General features: G+C 46.5%; 1 long non-coding RNA gene across 1 annotated transcript; it reads left to right on the forward strand.

Annotated features, from left to right (window-relative positions):
* Positions 1 to 8,617: 8,617 nt before the first annotated feature.
* Positions 8,618 to 10,065, forward strand: LOC123162521 (uncharacterized). The gene is made up of 3 exons (XR_006481332.1): positions 8,618 to 8,754; positions 9,599 to 9,646; positions 9,949 to 10,065. It is a non-coding gene; the product is annotated as an uncharacterized lncRNA (long non-coding RNA).
* Positions 10,066 to 20,069: the final 10,004 nt, after the last annotated feature.

The raw sequence follows: 20,069 nt of genomic DNA on the forward strand, positions 1-20,069 counted from the left end.
AGTCTGTATGAGTTTGATTGATTGTTATTGTGGCGCATAGCTTCTGGCCATCATTTTGGTTATTTGTGCTCCCAGTTTGTTGAGGTCTAAAGCATTGGATGGGAAAAAAGAGCATATGGGAATTAGAAAGCTAAGCTCACGGCGCTACCAGACTCAGTTAATTACCTGATCGCATCGGATATGTTTGTCCTGGGTTGTTTGCTAATCTTGGCATCCAATGCCTTGACTACTGGCAGAGATTCAGTATCCCGCTTCTCTTCTCGTGCAACTAATCTAAAAAACGTATTATATTTTGGGACGGAGGGACTACTTGCATATTTACCATCTCGCCACACGCCAGTTTTACCACACGAAGGGGCTGGTGTGTGGGCGTTTAGCAGTTCGTCAACACGTCAGTTTTCACTCACGCACAAGGGTTGGTGTGTGGGCATTTGCCATCTCGCCCACACGCTTGTCTCCTCTCCCACACTCAAGCTGCTAGTTGCCATGTGTTTTGCAGGGTACATGGCAACTGCCCTAGTGTGCTTGTAAGCAGATGACAACTCTTTTTTTTACCCGAACATGTTAGTTGCCATGTGTTTTGCAGGGTACACGGCAACTGACTAGTGTGCACGTAAGCAGATGACAACTCTTTTTTACTCGAGTTGCCATGTGTTTTTGCATGGTACATGGCAACTGCCCTAGCGTGCAAGTAAGCAGATGACAACTCTTCCTCTTACATGACAACTGCCCTAGCGTGCTTGGGAGCACATGGCAACTCTCTCAACTGCCTAGTGTTAGTAGGTGGCAACTCCTAAAGTTTTAAAATCATGGCAACTGCAGTAAACCCGACCATACATGGCAACTGCAGTTGAGCAACCATGGCAACTGTAGTTGTCCGACACGGCAACTGTAGTTCACCGACATGGCAACTGCAGTTAAATGAACATGGAAAAGGGTCCAGACCATGGCAATTGCGGGGACGCTGGTGACTGCCACGTGGGGCGTGCGGGAACATAAGATAGGAGGCCTGACGTATGAGAGTGTAGGCGTTATCTATTTTGCCCACACGCAGGCATGTGAGAGGGACCGTGAGAAAAAAAGGCGTGTGGGCATTACTTATTTTGACCACACGTAGGCGTGTGGACTGATCCTGTTAAACACCACACAAACTGTGTGGGCAGACCTCTTAATGCCCACACGTATGGGCGTTATCGGCGTCCTCTTCTTTTTTGCGGATGGATCCTTGGATCGTTACAACCATGTGATACACACATGAAAGATACCAAAACAGACCCAGTTTATATCAGACACATGCCCTAGAATTCCTAAGTACAACTAACCTCCATGTATATCTCTTTTTTTCCAGCACTCCAAGCCTACTTTTTTTTGGAAAAGAAGGTTGAAAACCCCGATCTCTGCATCAATGTGATGCACAATACAGGGCCCGGAGAGCAAATAGGTCTGCTTACTCTATGGAGTGGGATCACCAGTTTGGTAGCAAACTAAAACACTCTAATGGGATGGGGCGAATCGCAGTTAACCCTATTTTGAGTAAGATATGGAAACTAGACTGTCCGGCAAAAGTAAAAATTTTCTTATGGCGTATGCTACATGGTACAATCCCATGCAGGGTTACGCTAGCTAATAGACATATGAAGGTTTCACCCATATGCCCAACTTGTTCTTAGGGCTTAGAAGATACAAAACATATGCTTTTCCAATGTAGTAAAGCAAAGGAGGTCTGGAGAGTTGGTCACAATGAGAAAACTCAAAATGCATCTCAGATTTCAATGGGGATTCTTGCCCTTACCACAAATTTTGTTAATGCAGCATCCCCCAAAGCGTCTGTGAAAAAGGAGAGTTGGTCCTATCCTCCAAGAGGGTTTGTTAAACTTCACGTGGACGCTTCTTTTGATCACGATCTTCTTAGGGGTACGATGGGAACGGTCCTTAGAGATGACAAAGGCAGGTTTATTGCTGGAGGGAATGAGAAAATTGATTTTTGTGTGGATGTGTTAATGGCGGAGGCTTTAGCACTCAAATTTGGCCTAATATTAGCGCAAAGGGCCGGATGCAATCGCCTTATCATAAACTCGGACAATATAGAGGTGATTGATTTGATGAATGATGGAGGGCAGTCGGCGAGTGTGGCGGCAGCAATATTCGAGGATTGTTTTCATTATGCATGTGATTTCATTATTGCTAGGTCTGAGCATTGTAATAGGGAAGCAAAAATAAAGTAGCTCACGAGCTTGCTAGATTAGCTAATTTTTTTTACCTCTAATTGGTTTGAGGAGCCTTTAAATGAAATTGTAATGATCCTCACAAACGATGTACTACTTGTCACAAATGAATAAAGTGGGTTTTTTTTCAAAAAAAAAAAAAGGACCCAAGAGGACGAATATGGAATTCTTTCCTGGTCACTGAGATTTGTGGATAATTTAGATATTCGGATTCTGCTCATCCATTCAATGACTTTGGCACTGGGCGTTCCAAAAATGGGCACTATGGATCGGATGAAATTAGAGATAAAATTGTTTATTTTTTCCTTACATCCCCCAACCAAAATGCATATCCTTTACATATATTCGGATTCTGCTCATCCATTCAATGAATTTATCTCTAATTTATCTCTAATTTCATCACGCACTGGGCGTTCCAAATATCATTTTTGTTGATGTAAGGCAACGAGGCCAAAGTCATCAACCAATTGAGTACAAAACATTGCAACTACGATAAAATAGAACCATTACAAAGATCTTTATTCAACTTCCATGACAAAGTTTGACTTTTCCGGCAACAACTCCTTCTAAACGTCCTCACAACAATCCAAGCCTATCTCTTATCAGTTGGAAACGCAAGAAAAGGTCAAGAGCATGTAGAATGTAAAGAATTCTGCCTATTTGCAGCATAGATGGATCGTTATTTGTAGAACAGGTTTCTGAATTTGGTTAGACGAAGGCATCACTCACGGGCTTTCCATTGAGAAGCTCAACAGTTAAAAACGACCTGGCCAAGCATTCATTTTGAAGTGTCCGATGATCTGATGGGTGTATGTGTGTAATTTTCTTCCAGACAGATGTAACACATATGCAAACTTTCTTATTATAGGAAAAAATATTTCCATTTATTAAAAATAATTATTTGAGAATTTATGTTGTGGAAAAACATATTTGACAAATGTTTGTTCGGTGTTTTCAAAATTTCATGCATTGAAAGAATGCATGTGTTTAAGAAATGATGATAATTTTTCAAAGTTCACAAGTTTTAATATATGTAAATAATAATTTTTAAAAATTATAAATATTTATTATGTATTAAAAAGTGAAGAAAACACGTTTAGAAGCTCCAAGATAAGATTGGATATCAGGTACTGCGGCATTAGTTGCATGCGTGATGAGCCTGGCAAGTACAGGCAAGAAACACACAACGCATCATGCATATCCTTCCTTTTTTTGAAACAAATCATGCATATCCTTCTATGCATCACCACGGGAAAAGGGCCCACGGCCTGGTCACCACTCACCACACGGACCGTGCCCAGTAAGCGTCCTCAAAGCCCATAGGGGGCGCCGCCTCTTGCCATTTCTACTTGAGCGGTTGCCGCCGCCGACGAGGCTCGCCTTGTCTCTGCTCCTCCCACACAGGCTGCCACCGATGGAGACGGTGGCGGGCGGACCTGGTTCTCGCCCGAAGAAAAGGAAACTGGCGCCACTCGAGGCGTCGGCGAAAGGGAGAGCCGCCGGCAACCAAGGCCCGCAGCCCGGATCGGGAGAAGACGATGGGGGCGCCGCCGAGGACCGCATCAGCCAGATCCCCGACGCCATTCTGGGAGAGATCGTCTCACTCCTCCCCACCAAGGAGGGCGCCCGCACCCAGATCCTCGCGTCCCGGTGGCGTCACCTCTGGCGATCGGCCCCTCTCAACCTCGACTGCAACCGCGTGGATCGCGTCATTTCGCGCATCCTCGCCGCCCACACGGGTCCCGGGCGCCGCCTCTGCTTACCCGCGCTACACGCAGGGTCGGCTCTGTTCTACGGTCGCCCGGCCGCCAAGCTGGAAGCCTTGTTCCGGTCCCCTGCCCTGGACAACCTCCAGGAGCTCGAGTTCTGCTACTTCGTCTCCAACAGACAAATACCGGGAGCGCCCTTGTGCCCGCCGGCGTCCGCCTTCCGATTCGCTGCCACGCTTCGCCTTGCTAGTATTGAATTATGCCACCTCGTCGATGATCTCGTGCAATCGCTTCATTTCCCCCAGCTTAAGCACCTTGAGCTCACCGAGGTCGTCATCTCCGAGGGCGCACTGCACAGCCTAATTGCCGGGTGCCCCGCATTGGAGTGCTTCCTGCTTTGGAACATCTCCGGATTCCGTTGTGCCCGGATCAACTCCCTTACCATCAGAAGCATTGGCGTGCTCGCTCCTGATGACTCTATGGGTACGCCCTTGTTTGAGGAACTTGTAATTGAGAATGCCCCGCTTCTTGAAAGGCTGCTCCGGATCAAACTATTGGATGGCTTGCGAGTATCGGTAGTCAATGCGCCTAAGCTGGAGACCTTATGCATGATTGATGAAACTGATGTTTCCACTTTCGACAAGACTATCAAGGTACTTCTGAATTGCATTCTTTTGTTTAGAGAAATGTCATGTCGTCGCTGGCCTAATGTTGTGTTTCATGCTTCATAAAGGATGTGCGTTTTGATAGCCTCGTGACGATGTTGGGCACTGTCAAGATTTTGGCTTTTAGTATGCGTATTTTCACTCTGGATATGGTTGTTGACTCGATGAGATTCTTTCCCAGCTTGGAGAAGTTGCACTACCAGAAATAACGTAGTTGCCGACGGCCTCATCTATGTCAACGGCCCCCGTAGGGATAGATGGATATATCCCGACGGCCTAGGGCAGGCCGTAAGCGTAGAAAAGCCGTCGGCATATGTCGATCTACGCCGATGGGGGCCGTCGGCATACTACCGCCGTCGGGACCTCTGGCGGTACGCCTACGGGGGCCGTCGGCATAGATGGGGCCCGCCTACATGGTCAGCGGCGACCATTTGACGGCGTCGAAACTATGCTGACGGGGCTAACGGTGGCCGTCGGCATTGAAATCAAACAGAAAACGGGGGGAAATGAGACAAAAACTATTCCTACGGCTTAGCCGTAGGCATAGGGCTACCACGAGCTACCAGAGGGCGCCACGTGGAGCCTATGCCTACGGCTAGGCGTCGGCATACATCTGAAACTATGCCTACGGCTAAGCCGTGGGCATAGCCTGGCATAGATATGTTGACATCACCGATCCGCGCCGCCTCCACATCATCGATCCGAGGGGGAGCGGTCTGTGGTGTGACAGAGATATGCCGACGGCATAGCCGTCGGCATAGGCCTGGCCGATGCCCTCTGTCACATCGTCAATCCGCGTGCATCGCCATGTCATCGATCCATGGCCGTAGGCATACCTGCCGACGGCTATGCCGTCGGCGTAGGGCTGGCCCATGCCCTCTGCCACGTCATCAATCCACGTGCATCGCCACGTCATCGATCCATGGCACTGGAGCTCGGTGTGCGCAGCTATGCCTACGGCCTTACTGTAGGCATACCTATATTTTTATTTTATTTTTATTTTTTAGTATTATTTATTATTTTCTTTTTTTACAATACAAATGTGCCTTGTCTAAACAAAAATCATACCCCAATGGTATATCGATTGCCCCCCTCATGGATGTCGCTGCCGCCATGTCACGGAGGGGGGAACTGGTCGACATCGGAGGGAATCTGGTTAGAGGGTGGCCTTCGGGGCGTAGCTATGCCACCGAAACATCGCACGGCTCCTGATGCATGTGTGAAAGTGTTGTGGAATGCGTAGACACCCGTCTTGGGGCTCCGTGGTGTGGCCCCCCTTTCACGGACGGCAGTGCCGTCGTCACTTGGAGTGGGAATCGTGCGGGTGCGGTAGAACCGGAGGGAATCTAGTGGTGGGTTGGGTCCAGACCGTGTTCGAGGATGTTGCTATGGGCAGACTTGTCGCAACCAGGTGGAAGAGACCACTGGTCAAAGCCCGTCCGGCAAAAGTCAAAGGGCTAGATCTCCTGGTCAACTGGGATTCCGGGTGACCTTCGGCGCGTAGCTATGCCACCGAAACATCGCACGGCTCCTGATGCATGTGTGAACGTGTTGTGGCATGCGAAGACGCCCGTCTTGGGGCTCCGTGGTGTGGCCCCCCTTCCACGGACGGCAGTGTCGTCGTCACTTGGAGGGGGAATCGTGCGAGTGCGGTAGAACTAGAGGGAATCTAGTGGTGGGTTGTGTCCAGACCGTGTTCGGGGATGTTGCTATGGGCTGACCTGTCGCAACCAGGTGGAAGAGACCACTGTTCAAAGCCCGTACGCCAAAAGTCAAAGGGCTAGATCTCCTGGTCAACTGGGAGTCGGGGTGACCTTCGGGGTGTAGCTATGCCACCGAAACATCGCACGGCTCCTGATGCATGTGTGAACGTGTTGTGGCATGCGTAGACGCCCGTCTTGGGGCTCTGTGGTGTGCCCCCTCCTCCACGTACAGCAGCGCCGCCGTCACTTGGACGGGGGAATCGTGCAGGTGCGGTAGAACCGAAGGGAATCTAGTGGTGGGTTGTGTCTAGACCGTGTTTGGTGATGTTGCTATGGGCAGACCTGTCGCAACCAGGTGGAAGAGACCACTGGTCAAAGCCCGTCCGGCAAAAGTCAAAGGGCTAGATCTCCTGGTCAACTGGGAGTCGGGGTGGCCTTCGGGGTGTAGCTATGCCACCGAAACATCGCACGGCTCCTGATGAATGTGTGAACGTGTTGTGGCATGCGTAGACGCCCGTCTTGGGGCTCCGTGGTGTGGCCCCCTTCCACGGACGGCAGTGCCATCATCACTTGGAGGGGGAATCGTGCGGGTGCGGTAGAACTGGAGGGAATCTAGTGGTGGGTTGTGTCCAGACCGTGTTCTGGGATGTTGCTATGGGTTGACCTGTCGCAACCAGGTGGAAGAGACCACTGGTAAAAGCCCGTCCGACAAAAGTCAAAGGGCTAGATCTCCTGGTCAACTGGGAGTCGGGGTGACCTTCGGGGTGTAGCTATGCCACCGAAACATCGCACGGCTCCTGATGCATGTGTGAACATGTTGTGGCATGCGTAGACGCCCATCTTGGGGCTTCGTGGTGTGGCCCCCCTCCACGTACGGCAGCGCCACCGTCACTTGGATGGGGGAATAGTGCGGGTGCGGTAGAACCGGAGGGAATCTTCTGGTGGGTTGGGTCCAGACCGTGTTCGCGGATGTTGTTATGAGCAGACCTGTCGCAACCAGGTGGAAGAGACCACTGGTCAAAGCCCGTCCGACAAAAGTCAAAGGGCTATATCTCCTGGTCAACTGGGATTCGGGGTGGCCTTCGGGGTGTAGCTATGCCACCGAAACATCACACGGCTCCTGATGCATGTTGAGACTAGAGGGTAGAGACCTATTTATAGACTCCACTTCCAGGTGTTTTAATATTCCATCTGTTTCCGGAACAATCTGTGTGACTCATGAACAATAATACTTTTCCTCCACCAAGGAGTTTAAAGTGTATAAGATTTAGTAGCAATGAACACACAATATATATAATTTCCTTTGGTATTGTTAGCATGTGTCAATAAAATTGCTACTGTATTCCAGCAATATAATACATAGAACCTTAAATCCACAAATCAACTATTTGAAAGTAGTGACATGTACATACTCAATGCAAATATTAACAATGTGCATACCGTTAAATGAGAGAAAATTTCCTTAATTTTCCGGAGTGGTTCCCATCTTCCTCCATAAATAACAAATTTTCAACAATGGACAATTCTGTGAATTCCTTTTCATGCAAAGCTGGCATTATTACCACAATTTTCCTCCACCTCCTCCTTGCCAATTCCATTGATAAATATTATAGCAGAGTTAGAAAAAACCAATATATAGCCAGCAATATGTATTTCGCGAGAGATATCACAACAACAGAAAAAATATTACATTCCAGATTGCACTAATTTTCCATGCAATTTGTTCACTCTCGTATTTAACAGCCAATTAATAATAAAATTATCATAAGTACATAAGCTATTAGTTATCCATAATATTTTTCTTTTTCCTTAACAGTGGCATTTGAATTTTGTCTATTCCGGTTTGTTTAGTCATTAAACTGATCAATGTTCTGACAAGAAATGAAACTTATTCCTATCTTCCAAACCGTGATTAGCCATGTAGTCTGTGAGTTCTACACAATTTAGAAAAAAAAGGTGCTCGCAAAAAAAAGTCATCGAAAAAAGGCCACTCGTGCCTTATCCACCTCGCCCCGACCACTCGTGCCTCCACGCCGCTCGATCCACCCCCGACGCCGCCCTTGATCTTCGCCGCCGCCGTCCCCGCCGCCCCCTTCTGCGCCGCCCCCGCCCCCGCCCGGGCCGCATCGCAGCGCCCCCGCCCTGCACCGCGCGCCCCCGTCCCCGCCCTGCACCGCGCGCCCCGTCCCCACCCTTCACCGCGCGCGCGCCCCCGTCTCTGCTCCGCACCGCCGCCGTCCGTCCCCGCCTCGCACCGCCGTCGTCCGTCCCCGCCCGCCCCGCATCGCCGCCGGCCGTCCCCGGCTAGCCTCATCCCCGCACCGGCCCGGTCGTCCCCGCCCCCTTCCCGGCCCCGTCGTCCACACCCCCTTTCCGCCCCGCAGTTGCTGGTGAGGTGGCCGTGGCCGCGGCTCCGGCGGTCCGGCGCCCCCTTGCCGGCCCTCTGCTACTGGTGAGCACCGGCTCCGGCGGTCCGGCGTCCTCTGCTGCTGATTTTTTCCTTTTTTTAGCTTTTTACCTGTTGTTAGTGCTTGGATAATGAGTCAATTTAATATATACCTACTGTTAGTGCTTGGATATATACATATTGTTAGTTTTTTTTAGTTTTTTACCTACTGTTAGTTCTTGGATATATAATAAGTCAATTTGGTGCTTCGATATATATACTGTTAGTGCTTGGATATTTTACCTTGTTCTTCCTGAATGTCGAATGCAAGGAATAACACTACAGCAGCTTTAGTTTTTCATCACGAAAAAGTAAATGAAAGTTTCATAGCGAAATATGGTGTGCTGTGTGCACATGAGAAGGGACTAGAGAGCATTGGCAAGACCCAAATTTTACTCGTTCTTTCTCTAGGCGGGGATGAGCGACACGATGAAAAGCTTATGCATTTGCATTGCAGATCGATTTGGACCTCATATTAGTCACAGTAGTTTACTTGCTTGGAGTTTTCATTATGGCTGTCTCCCAATGTACAAATGTACCGAGTTTGATTACCATGTTAAGATTACTTATATAATATATAATGATATGTATACTTCCACGGCGATGAAATGATATATGTACTTTTGGCACGGTGGATTAGCATTCTTTGTTGTGTCGCATCTTCGTGATGAGTGGTTTTTTGTTCATGATGGTCTTGCTACAATATAATGATGAAATATTTTTTGACACTTCATGGTCTTGCTAAAAAATATATGAAGGCATCTAGTAAATAAATCTATGAAGGCATTGGTCCGTGATCTAAGCTTTTGACACTTGATGATCTAAGTTTTTTTGTCGGTAAAATTTACAGGCTTTCTGGTGTTGCATATCTTTGGAGTCATAGTCGTCGAAGGCATTGGTCCGTGATTTCGTTGCTGTTTGACTACTTCGTCTACAGTCGAGGGTGAGCTACGAATCCATCTTAATAATCATGTCACTAGATTTTCTTTTCTCGTCAAGTCGCGCAACGTAGGCGTCTCCCGTCCGAAATGGTTGCATCGATAAATATGCATGCAATTGCATATTTATCACCGCAGCCTTTTAGCATTTTATGAGGACAACTCTCGCATGATGGCGGTTAGTTTGGCCCTTTTCATTTCACTACTATTTTGCACTTGCATTTCTTCTAACATTCTTGTTTGCTTGGTCAATTAACTGCAGCACGTTGTTGAGTGCATGGCGGTCGGCAGGGTTCCTCAATTGCAACCAGCACCATCTCCACCACAACCAGTGCTGCTTGCTTTTGAGGAGTTTCTGGCACAGAACCCTGGCCCCTCGTCAGTTAGTACATCCCAAACTATTCACCCAAAGCATACTGTTTATTCAACACAATCATATATCCCCTTAACATGTCTTTTCAACATCCAGGGAACTGGTGGATCTACCGTTGGTGGTGGTCCTGGTCTTGGCATCACTCCCGAGTCACGGAGCCCGATCACTCTGATCCATGGAGGCGGTGATGGTCTTGGCGGTAGCGCTGCCGCTAGCAGTGATGACCTGGGCTTCGGCGGACTTGGCGGTGGTGGTGGATGTCCTGGCGCTTAAGCCTTTGGGTGATGGTGGTGGTGATCATAAACTTGTGTTATTTAGATGACTTGTGGTCTTTTATGGTCTTTTGGACGACTTGTGGTCTTTTATGGTCTTTTAGATGACTTGTGTGCTTCTTTAGATGCTTATGTTTGTGATGATGGTTATGTTTGTCATGATACTTATATTGTTGTGATGGTGTTTGTTGTGAGGATGATACTTATATATGTTGTGTATGTCTATTTCATCATATATATGCTGTGAATTTGAAAAACAGACGGAAACTATGCCTACGGCTAGCCGTAGGCATAGGGCTACCACGAGGTATCAGAGGACGCCACGTTGAGCCTATGCCTACAGTTAGGCTGTCGGCATATATCTAAAACTATGCCTACAGCTAAGCCGTCGGCATAGCCTGGCACCTATGCCTACAACATAGCCGTAGGCATAGTTTTAGATATATGCCGACGGCCAAGCTGTAGGCATAGCCCTGCCAACGGAGCTAGTAGACGTCGCCACGTGGCTAGGCTATGCCTACGGCGTAGCCGTCGACATAGATTTGAAACTACGCCTACGACTAAGCCGTCGGCATAGCCCTGCCACGTGGCAGGGCTATGCCTGCGACCTAGCCGTAGGCATAGTTTCGAATCTATGCCGACGGCTACGCCGTAGGCATAGACCTGCCACATGGCGTCTCCTCTATGGGCAGCACTTGACGGCGGTGCCGGCAGCCACCGTTAGTGTGGAACTTTGCCGACGGCCCTGGCCGTCGGCATAGTTGTACGAACACCGTCGGCGTATCATATATGCCGACGGCTTTTCTATGCCGACGGCATCCCGAGATACGCCGACACATATTATGCCGACGGCCCTATGCCTACGGGGGCCGTCGGCATAGGCCTATCCCGACGGGAATAAGGGCTATGCCTACGGCCTGGGCCGTAGGCATAGGGGTTTATTGTGGTAGTGTTGTACATGCAGAATCAGGTAATCATATCATACTTCATTGACAAATGATAATTCATTCTGTTGACCAGCTGCTTTGTTCTAACTTTTGAAGTTGTCAATTGTTTTTCTGTGTATGCTGTTTTCCAGTCATGGAAAAAAAGGCCAAGGAATGGCTGGCGTCGTAAACATCGACATCCTAATATCAGATGTCTTGATATTCATCTGAAAACAATAGTATTGGAATCTTATCAGGGCACTGCATCTGAAGTTAACTTCTCCACATTCTTTATACAGAACGCGAAAGAGCTAGAGTCAATGACGTTTCAGGTTAAAACCATTGACGACGAGTTCATTGCGAAAGAGCAGAGATTACTTCAGGTGGAGAAAAAGGCTTCAAGAGGTGCTCAGTTTCACTTTACGGCTGATAGATGTCTCCGGAATATTTCAGATATTATCCATGTCCGTGATTTGGATCTAACTGATCCCTTTGTACGTCGAAGCTGATACTGGGCTCGATGCCTTCAAGAGTTGTCCATGGCTGTTTCATTTTTTGTTTTGTCCTCTCGTGTTTGCTTTAGGTTTTATTATCATGGAACCTTATGACATTTACACATGTTATATGTGTCGTCAATTTTATGATATTTGTGGCAAAATGTAGAGTTTCAGAAGCTCAAATGGCACAGCTGTGTGCATCATCTCGCTGAAGATTTTAACTGATTAATATTACTATTTTCCTGTAGTCTCTGTGACTGGACTGAATAACATTGTTACTGTGGTCCATAGATTCGTGCCATCATTTGTACTATTATTTTTGGATGTCAGTGAAATTGGTGAGCTTTGAATGGGAACGGGAGGTGTGTAGACTAGTACCTGACTAGAGAATATTAGTAGCAGATGGATTTGAGGTTATAATTCTTGTGTCCATAATTTTGCTTGCTAATCTTGGCATCCGCTGCCTTGTTGTGTCCGGGAGTATATTCATTGGTATGCTTTCATATCGCCTGATAATTTGTGCGAGCTTTATGCTGCTTTTTTACTACTAGTAAACGTGCACGTGCAATGCACGTTTTCTAATTATAATATAAGAGCATTTACAATCGGAATTAGCAAATCCGACCCCTAAATGCCTGCAGATATACCTGTCAGTATCCAGGCATGACCGTTTTGAACCCATATTTGTCCGTCCATGCAATCATACTTATTGTCTCCTTTTACTCCCCCTATTTCTTTTTTATTACTCGGCATATAAGATTTTTCTAAAATCAAACTTCATAAAATTTGACCAATTTTATAAAAAGTAATATTACTATCTCCAATCCATATTACTTGTCTCAGATTTGTCTTGATACATACACATTAGATGCCTTGTGAGATTAATTTTCATATTGTATTACTTTAGTATTATATATATTGACATATTTATGTATTAATTTGATCAAACTCTACGAAGTTTGACATCAAACAAATCACATGTGCAGAGTAAAACGAACCAAAGGGTATGTCTGGTCACTTGCATGGGTGGAGATGAAGAGAGAAAAAAAATAAAAAAATAAAAAATAAAAAAGGTGGTTCAGGGTGGGCCATGTCCTACGTGACGGATTGACCAGGCCCGTCCACAAACGTTTTAGGAGAATTTGAGGAGGCCGGCTATAGATGCTCCAACACATGTCTTTTAAAATTTATTTATTTTAAATCAAGTTTATTTTTATTTAGTTTTTCCACCTAAATAGGGTATCATGGGCCTAACGTATAAGCATGTGAGTGCAATGTATGATTTACACACACGACAATTTTTAAAATTGACAAAGCATGGAAATATATTACTCCCTCCGTTTCTAAATACTTGTCTTTCTAGAGATTTTAACAAATGGCTACATACGAAGCAAAATGAGTGAATCTACACTCTAAAATATGTCTATATACATCCGTATGTGGTAATCCATTTGAAATCTCTAAAAAAACAAATATTTTGGAACGGAGGGAGTATTATTTGTTTCAAAATATACAATTCAGTCCTAGTTTGAAGCAACAATTAAAAAAAATTAAGCAACACTATACATTATTTATTCTCTGATAAAGGTCCACCTCTTTATGCGCATGGCATAGATATTGTTTGTCCCTTCACTGTCAATGAACTTCAAAATATGTACCAAAATCGCTTCCGTGGATCCATGTCAGTAATATATATTTTCTATAGCTTCATCCTTATCAGACATATTTTATTCAACAGAAAAATTATCCAAAAAACTTAATAATATTAAATTAAAATTTAATGTCAATGGGTTCTTTATTCGATTATTTGATTCACAACCTAAGCACACCCTGACGGCCTGACTTCATAAAAAGATGACACCACTGACAAACACACACACAAACATACCCGTGGCCACACACACCACTGACACACTCTCATCTTCCTGCCTCTCTTCCTCTCTCTCTCTCTCTCGCACGGACACACTACAAGCAGCGCCACCGCCCTCCTGCCGCCGGCGCAGGGACCCTCCCCCTCCCTTGCTGCGTGCTGCTTCGGCAGGGACTGCCCCTCCCCTGCCTCCTCAGTCCCCACGGCTGTCGAGACGGACGCCCTTCCCTTCCCTATCCACCTCCGTTGGTGGAGTCGCAGAGTTTGCCTCCACCAGATCCTCTGTCGCGGACTCGTCGTGAGCGCTGGAGGGCTCTACAACGCCTACCTCCTCCTCCCGCGGGACAAGACGCAGAATCGGAGCGAGCGCCTGGGAGGACGCCCTGCTCCGATGGGTTGGGCGTGTCGCGAGCTTCGCCGTGTGGCCAAGTACGGCGTGCTCCAGAGTGGATGGTCGACGCCCTCCCCACCTCGCCCGTGACTGGTATTTCGTCATCCGCCCTTTGCTCGGTTCGGCTCTGTCCGACGCTGCCTGCGCCTTGAGGCCGCCGCCCTAGCCACAGCCCCACGCCTCGCTCCACGGCCGCCACAAGCCCATGCCTTGGCTGCTTTAGCTATTCTGCATAAGTGTGATCTAATAATCAGAAATGTTTTCATGTAATCAATTGCTCATGCAATTCTATAGGCTGTGGAAACTGCTCTTTTACACTGGTATGAATTGCAGTCTTAAGCTGGAGCTTATTTGTAGTTTATTCACAATGAGTTGGTACATACTATATCTATATAATGCCATACCAATAAAGCATATTTGATTAGTCTTGTTTGGTCTGAACATTCTACATAATATCTCTAGTTCTTTAATGCGGAAATGACATACCAATGAGTACTTGTAATTCTGGATGCTATAGCTAATTCTGGATTGTTGTATATCTGAACAATAGGTTTAGCTCTGACAGAAACAGCTATGGGAGAGGTACAACATGAAGTTGGGTTCTAGTCTTTTAGCTACAGTGCAGGTACATCTTCCTTGCTTAGTCTAATTGTGATTGTCAAATATTCCTTGTTGCTAATTTTTTTGTGAAATCTTCTTGTGCATTATGTGAAGGGAAGCAAGCTTGGATTCACTGAATGATGTGTACACACCAAGTGCACCTCGCTTTCATAATAGCAAGCAACCCCATTCTGAGGTATGTTCTCTTCGCTTGCAGCCTTTTTAAGAGTATAAGTGGTGTTTATCAATGTGTTGTCTGAGAAAAGCGCTTTCTCCAGCGCTTGATAATTGTAGCTCTATATGCTTGTGTTGCAAACAGCATAAGCAACTGGACAACCATTTGGTTCATAAACTCAAACCATTGAACTTAAAAACATCACCTTCCGTGGCTGTTGTGTATCGTAGTTGGGTCAAAGCAAATTGCGCAGTGGGCTTCTCCGTAGTGTGAATTTGTTAGAAAGAATTGAACATATATACACAAACTGAAAGAAATATCAAAATCTAAGCACCTATATGCCTCGCAGTGGATCACAACAAAAAAACGTAGACACTGATTAATCCATCCTAAAAATATCTGAACTATATCGGAAAACATGTAGTTGCTGATTTACGAAACCATCATTTTCCAAACAGGGTCTCACAATATAGGAAAAAACCGTTTAGAATTCGCTTGGATGCTTATAGCTGGATTATACACAGCAGACAGAGTTGTTCATTAATTCCTATTACAATTCTTCGTGCCAACAGTACAACCTACAACAATACATCATATAACTATGTCTGAAACTTGACACCATACAATGTGGATTAAGGAATTAAACAGACACAAATACATTCATACTTTACTCTTTAACCGCGTTTAGAAGTACTCAATCCAATGCTGGGTTAAAAATGCTTCCTAATCCACTACCTCAATCCAGTGTAGGATTAAAATGAAATCTCAAACATAATCCCCTAAACAACAAAATACACATGTGAATTATATTCTCATGTGATAGTTAAGTCCATCTAATTGAACAAACAAAACCATAGAGGTACTCGGATATAGTGATCAATGCAATTGAGGTGCCCATACATGCACACATACTCTCAATTTTAGAAAGTCTGATGAATTGCTACATAAATAGGCAAAATGATTTGTCGTTCATTGTCATAGAGATTTCGTAGTCCTTTCATTCAAATGGCCTAAAAGTAACATAAAAATGTGGTAATCCATTGGCACAAATGAACAGCATACAAAACTCTCAAGTGTGCAATACAATACCAATTGGCAGGCCAACATTCAGAGAAGCATGTACTAGACTTAGGTTGTCGAAATTCAGAGAAGCATGTACTGGATTTAGCAAGTAGAAATTCAGAGAAGCATGAGTGAAGGAGGCCGAGTGTACCTTTTCCTGGATGTTGTCTACCTTTTCTACTCAGGGTCTTGTTGATCCAGAACTTGTTGACTATCTTACTTCCATGCTACAAAAGATAGGCATCTCCTAAATTATGTTGCTAATTCTTTCGTTTACCCAAGTTGGGTGTCAGTCCTCCCAGTTATGTGCTTACTTATGTAACAGAACAGATTAGAGAAATGTTCAGTGCCATGCATTCAGTTTCATGGAAAGCACATAAACTCTATATTATATATAGGCCATTATATTTAATTATTTATTTTTACTCGGTATATTAAGAAATAGGAGCACAATTGTAGTCATGGTATTTTTGTTACTCTTTGTATTTCTGAATTTTGACCCAAATCTGCCATGAGAATCGGCCGAACTTTGACAGATGTCCATCATTTTGGTCATTATTAATTTTGTTGTCGCAAGTGCAAATTCTTCTGATTATGACACTCTTAATAATTGAAGGGGAGAGTTGGTGTTCATGAAACCAGATTGATTTGCTTGGTACAGAGTATGAGCATTGTTTCCCGTGAGCTAGCTTCCTATGCCCAGCTGGTGGCTTAATGTTAAGGGAAAGAAAAATCTGATCAAAGTTTGTACCTGATCAAAGTTCGTTGGCTTGGTGGTGAGGGCCTCAATGTGGCGACGGCGGCAGCCTGCGCTCGCATCAAAGGGTCAGCAGAGGAGATCTGTAGGTGGCCACGGCGCCCCGCGCTCACGTCCGTGGAGCAGCAGAGGTGGAGCGGACGGTGGCGCCGGAGATCCTCGCCGGCATCCATGGGGCAGCAGAGGAGAGCGGAAAGTGGCAACGGCGGCCTGTGCTCGTGTCCTTGGGGCTGTAGAGGAGGAGCGGACGGCGGCGAGTGAGTTCCGTGTTCGCGTCCGTTGGGTAGCAGAAGAGGAGAGAACCGCGTCGACGTTGATTAGCGCTCGCGTGCATGGGGCAGCAGCTAGCAGAGGAGGAGCGGCGGTCGGGTGGCGGCCTGGCGAGGATCTGCGCTCGCGTCCGTGCGGCAGCAAAGGAGAGAACTTGGGAGGGCAGAGAGAAAATTACGGGATTGAAATCCTCTATCCCCGCTGATTGAGGACGAAGGGGTGCGCTGGGCAGTCTGCTCCGGCAGAACTTTTCATCTGGATCGTTCATTTGTGTGGCAAACCCTTGATGCAATATAGACTGTTAGACGTGATTTACTTGGATTGATCGAACGCCTCTGGTAATCCTGTGTACACTTTGTGGTGTGTCTATAGAAGAATTCATGTTCGCTTTTTTAATAGTAGTATAGATGATTTCAAGTTCCAGCCTTACTTATACTTGCAAGTTGCATTGTATTTCTATTCTGCATGCCACAGTTATTTGGGATTTTTGTCAGGCTAATAACTTTGGTAATTGCGTTTCTTTGGATAGTAGTTAATGTACCTGTTTTTCACTTGTCCAGCGGCAAGATTTGAATGACGTCTGATGTGCTCAGTGCACGCCAAATATTTGAAAGTGTGGCAAGATTTGAATGCCGTTTGATGTGTCCAGTCTCCAGTGCACGCCAAATATTTTAAAGTGTGGATGGTTCAGTTGAAAAAAGCCGGCCATGTGGCTAGAAGTAGTGATCCAGTAGGCCGAACTTCATGCAATGATGCAAGGTACGGGCCTTGCCATCCAACATTCGAACTGCCCCGTGCTGGTACAGTAAGCGTTGCCGTGCTTGACCTTGGGTGCTTTGTCTGCATATGGCCAGTTAGTCTTGGAGATTATACACTTAGCTGGTATTAGGAAGTTTTTACCTCAGCAACTTTGTCGCTCTTAAAATATAGTTGCCGATCGTTTGGTGAAGTATAGCCGAACGGAGCGACCGACCGCCGTTTGGTTACGCGCAGTTTCACCTTGTATCGAGGACTTGTGGCCTCGCGACTATAGGTCTATGAATTTGCAATAAAACTCCCTTTACCCCCGCAAAAAAAGAAGAAGTAGTGATCCAGAGCATGTAGGAAGCAAGGCGGAGTGCTCCGGATCAGTAACGATCTCGCGGCCCTCGTCCACGCCCCGAGCGGAGCTGGTACGTTTCCTCCGCCGCCACCAACACCAGTTCGCGGGACCTGTCTCCCCTCCCCTTCAACTCCAGGCATCTCCGAGACCCCCTTTGGTCTTTCTTCAGCCGGGGATTACCTCGCCAACACTCTGCTTCCAATCGCTGCGGAGCTTAGATGCAGATTTTGCGAGTTGCACAACTCGAAATACTAGTACTACATCTGTCTCGAAATATAAGACATTTTTGCAGTTCGAACTTACTATAGATGATTGCAGCACAAGGCCTAAGTAATTGATCCCGATATGTAGTCAGTGACGTACTAACAGAATCTAGAAATGTAACTTAGAGCATGCTGAGAACAAGTACAATAGGCTGATGTAGGCGGGCTGTAAGCTTTTAAATATTATATTTTGGATGAGTTGAAGGAAAGAGAGGAGGAGAGAGAAGAGAAGCGGGCTACTGATTAAGATCCGGCCGCAACACGTGCTCATAAGCATGTTGTGAAAGTGGAAGGTGGACCATATATAAAAAAAAGTAGTACATATTTACATGCAACTGATGTACTTGCCGGCTATAAGCTTGGCTATAGATGATGTGGCAAGACCATGTAGCCAACAGCTGGTTATACCATTAACCATGCTCTGATATGAATAATTAGGAGAACATAATCAACTAAGGGCATTTGTAACCGATCTTTTATAACCGGTTAGAGGAATAAAAATTTGATTTTACTTTTTTAACCGACACCTAACTGTTCCTCAATCGGCACTAGTGGAGAATAAATTATCCTCAGCCGCGCCGCACCTTCCTATATTTACTTCATCACTCGGCTGCCGAGTAAAAAAAAGTCTCCTTTCCTCCTCTACCTCCCTCGCCCCACTCCCCCGCTGCATCTACGTCGGCGCCGCCCATCCCACATCCCGGCGGCCGTCATCTACCACTGCAGATGCTCTGTAGGCTCCGCTGCGGTCCTTGACACTCGGATTTGTGCCTCCCTCGTCCTGTTGCCAACACACAACCGGTAGATCTGCGACTGTCGCCGCCGCTGGATTTGGTGCTTCTGGCCGCTGGCGACTACGCCTTCCGGCCACCTCGCGCACATCTGGCCTCCACTGGACATCTCCTCTCCCGTCGCAACACCTACCTGGTCCAACAACACTAGTAGAAAAAGGCCCATTTGTCCCGGTTCATGAGGCCCATTTGTCCCGGTTTCTGAACCGGGATTAAAGGGTCGGTACTAAAGCCCAATACCTTTAGTCCCGGTTCACCCAGGAACCGGGACAGATGGGGCTCCACGTGGCCGATGTGGCTTGCCCAGGCAGGAGGGCCTTTTGTCCCGGTTGGTGCCACCAACCGGGACCAAAAGCACTAGTAGGAAAACACCTATTAGTCCCGGTTCGTAAGGGCCTTTAGTCCCGGTTCATGAACCGGGACTAATGGGTCGTTACTAATACCTCCATCCATTAGTCCCGGTTCAAACACGAACCGGGACCAATGTGCCTCCACGTGGCCTGTGCGCTGAGCCCAGTCAGGGGGGCCTTTGGTCCCGGTTGGTGGCACTAACCGGGACCAAAAGTCCATGTTTTTTTAGAAAAGTGGCTGCTTTAGGGGTTTTGGGTGTTATTTTTAGGTTGTTATTAGCTAGCTAATAGAGAGAAGTGTCCTCTCTTATATCTTCGTCCTTGGTTTACCAACGCTGCTGCTATATATGTTCATTTCACCCGCTGATATATACTAGTGCAGAACCGGGCTTTAGTACCGGTTCGTAACGGCCTTTAGTGCCGGTTTGTCAACCGGCACTAAAGAGTGGAGACTAAAGCCCCCCCCCCCTTTAGTACCGGTTCGTCACGAACCGGCGCTAAAGTGCCACCACATGGCACGAGCCAGGCCCGGGTGCGCGTAGGGCATTAGTACCGGTTGGTAACATCAACCGGTACTAAATATTTGGGGTGGTTTTTGATTTATTTTCCATTCAATTTTTTTTGTTTGCTGGTATTTCACGATACTACAAATTGTACACGTTATGCATATATATAAATAGATTT

Source organism: Triticum aestivum, chromosome 7B (assembly GCF_018294505.1).
Source record: "Triticum aestivum cultivar Chinese Spring chromosome 7B, IWGSC CS RefSeq v2.1, whole genome shotgun sequence".
Taxonomy (NCBI): Eukaryota; Viridiplantae; Streptophyta; class Magnoliopsida; order Poales; family Poaceae; genus Triticum; species Triticum aestivum.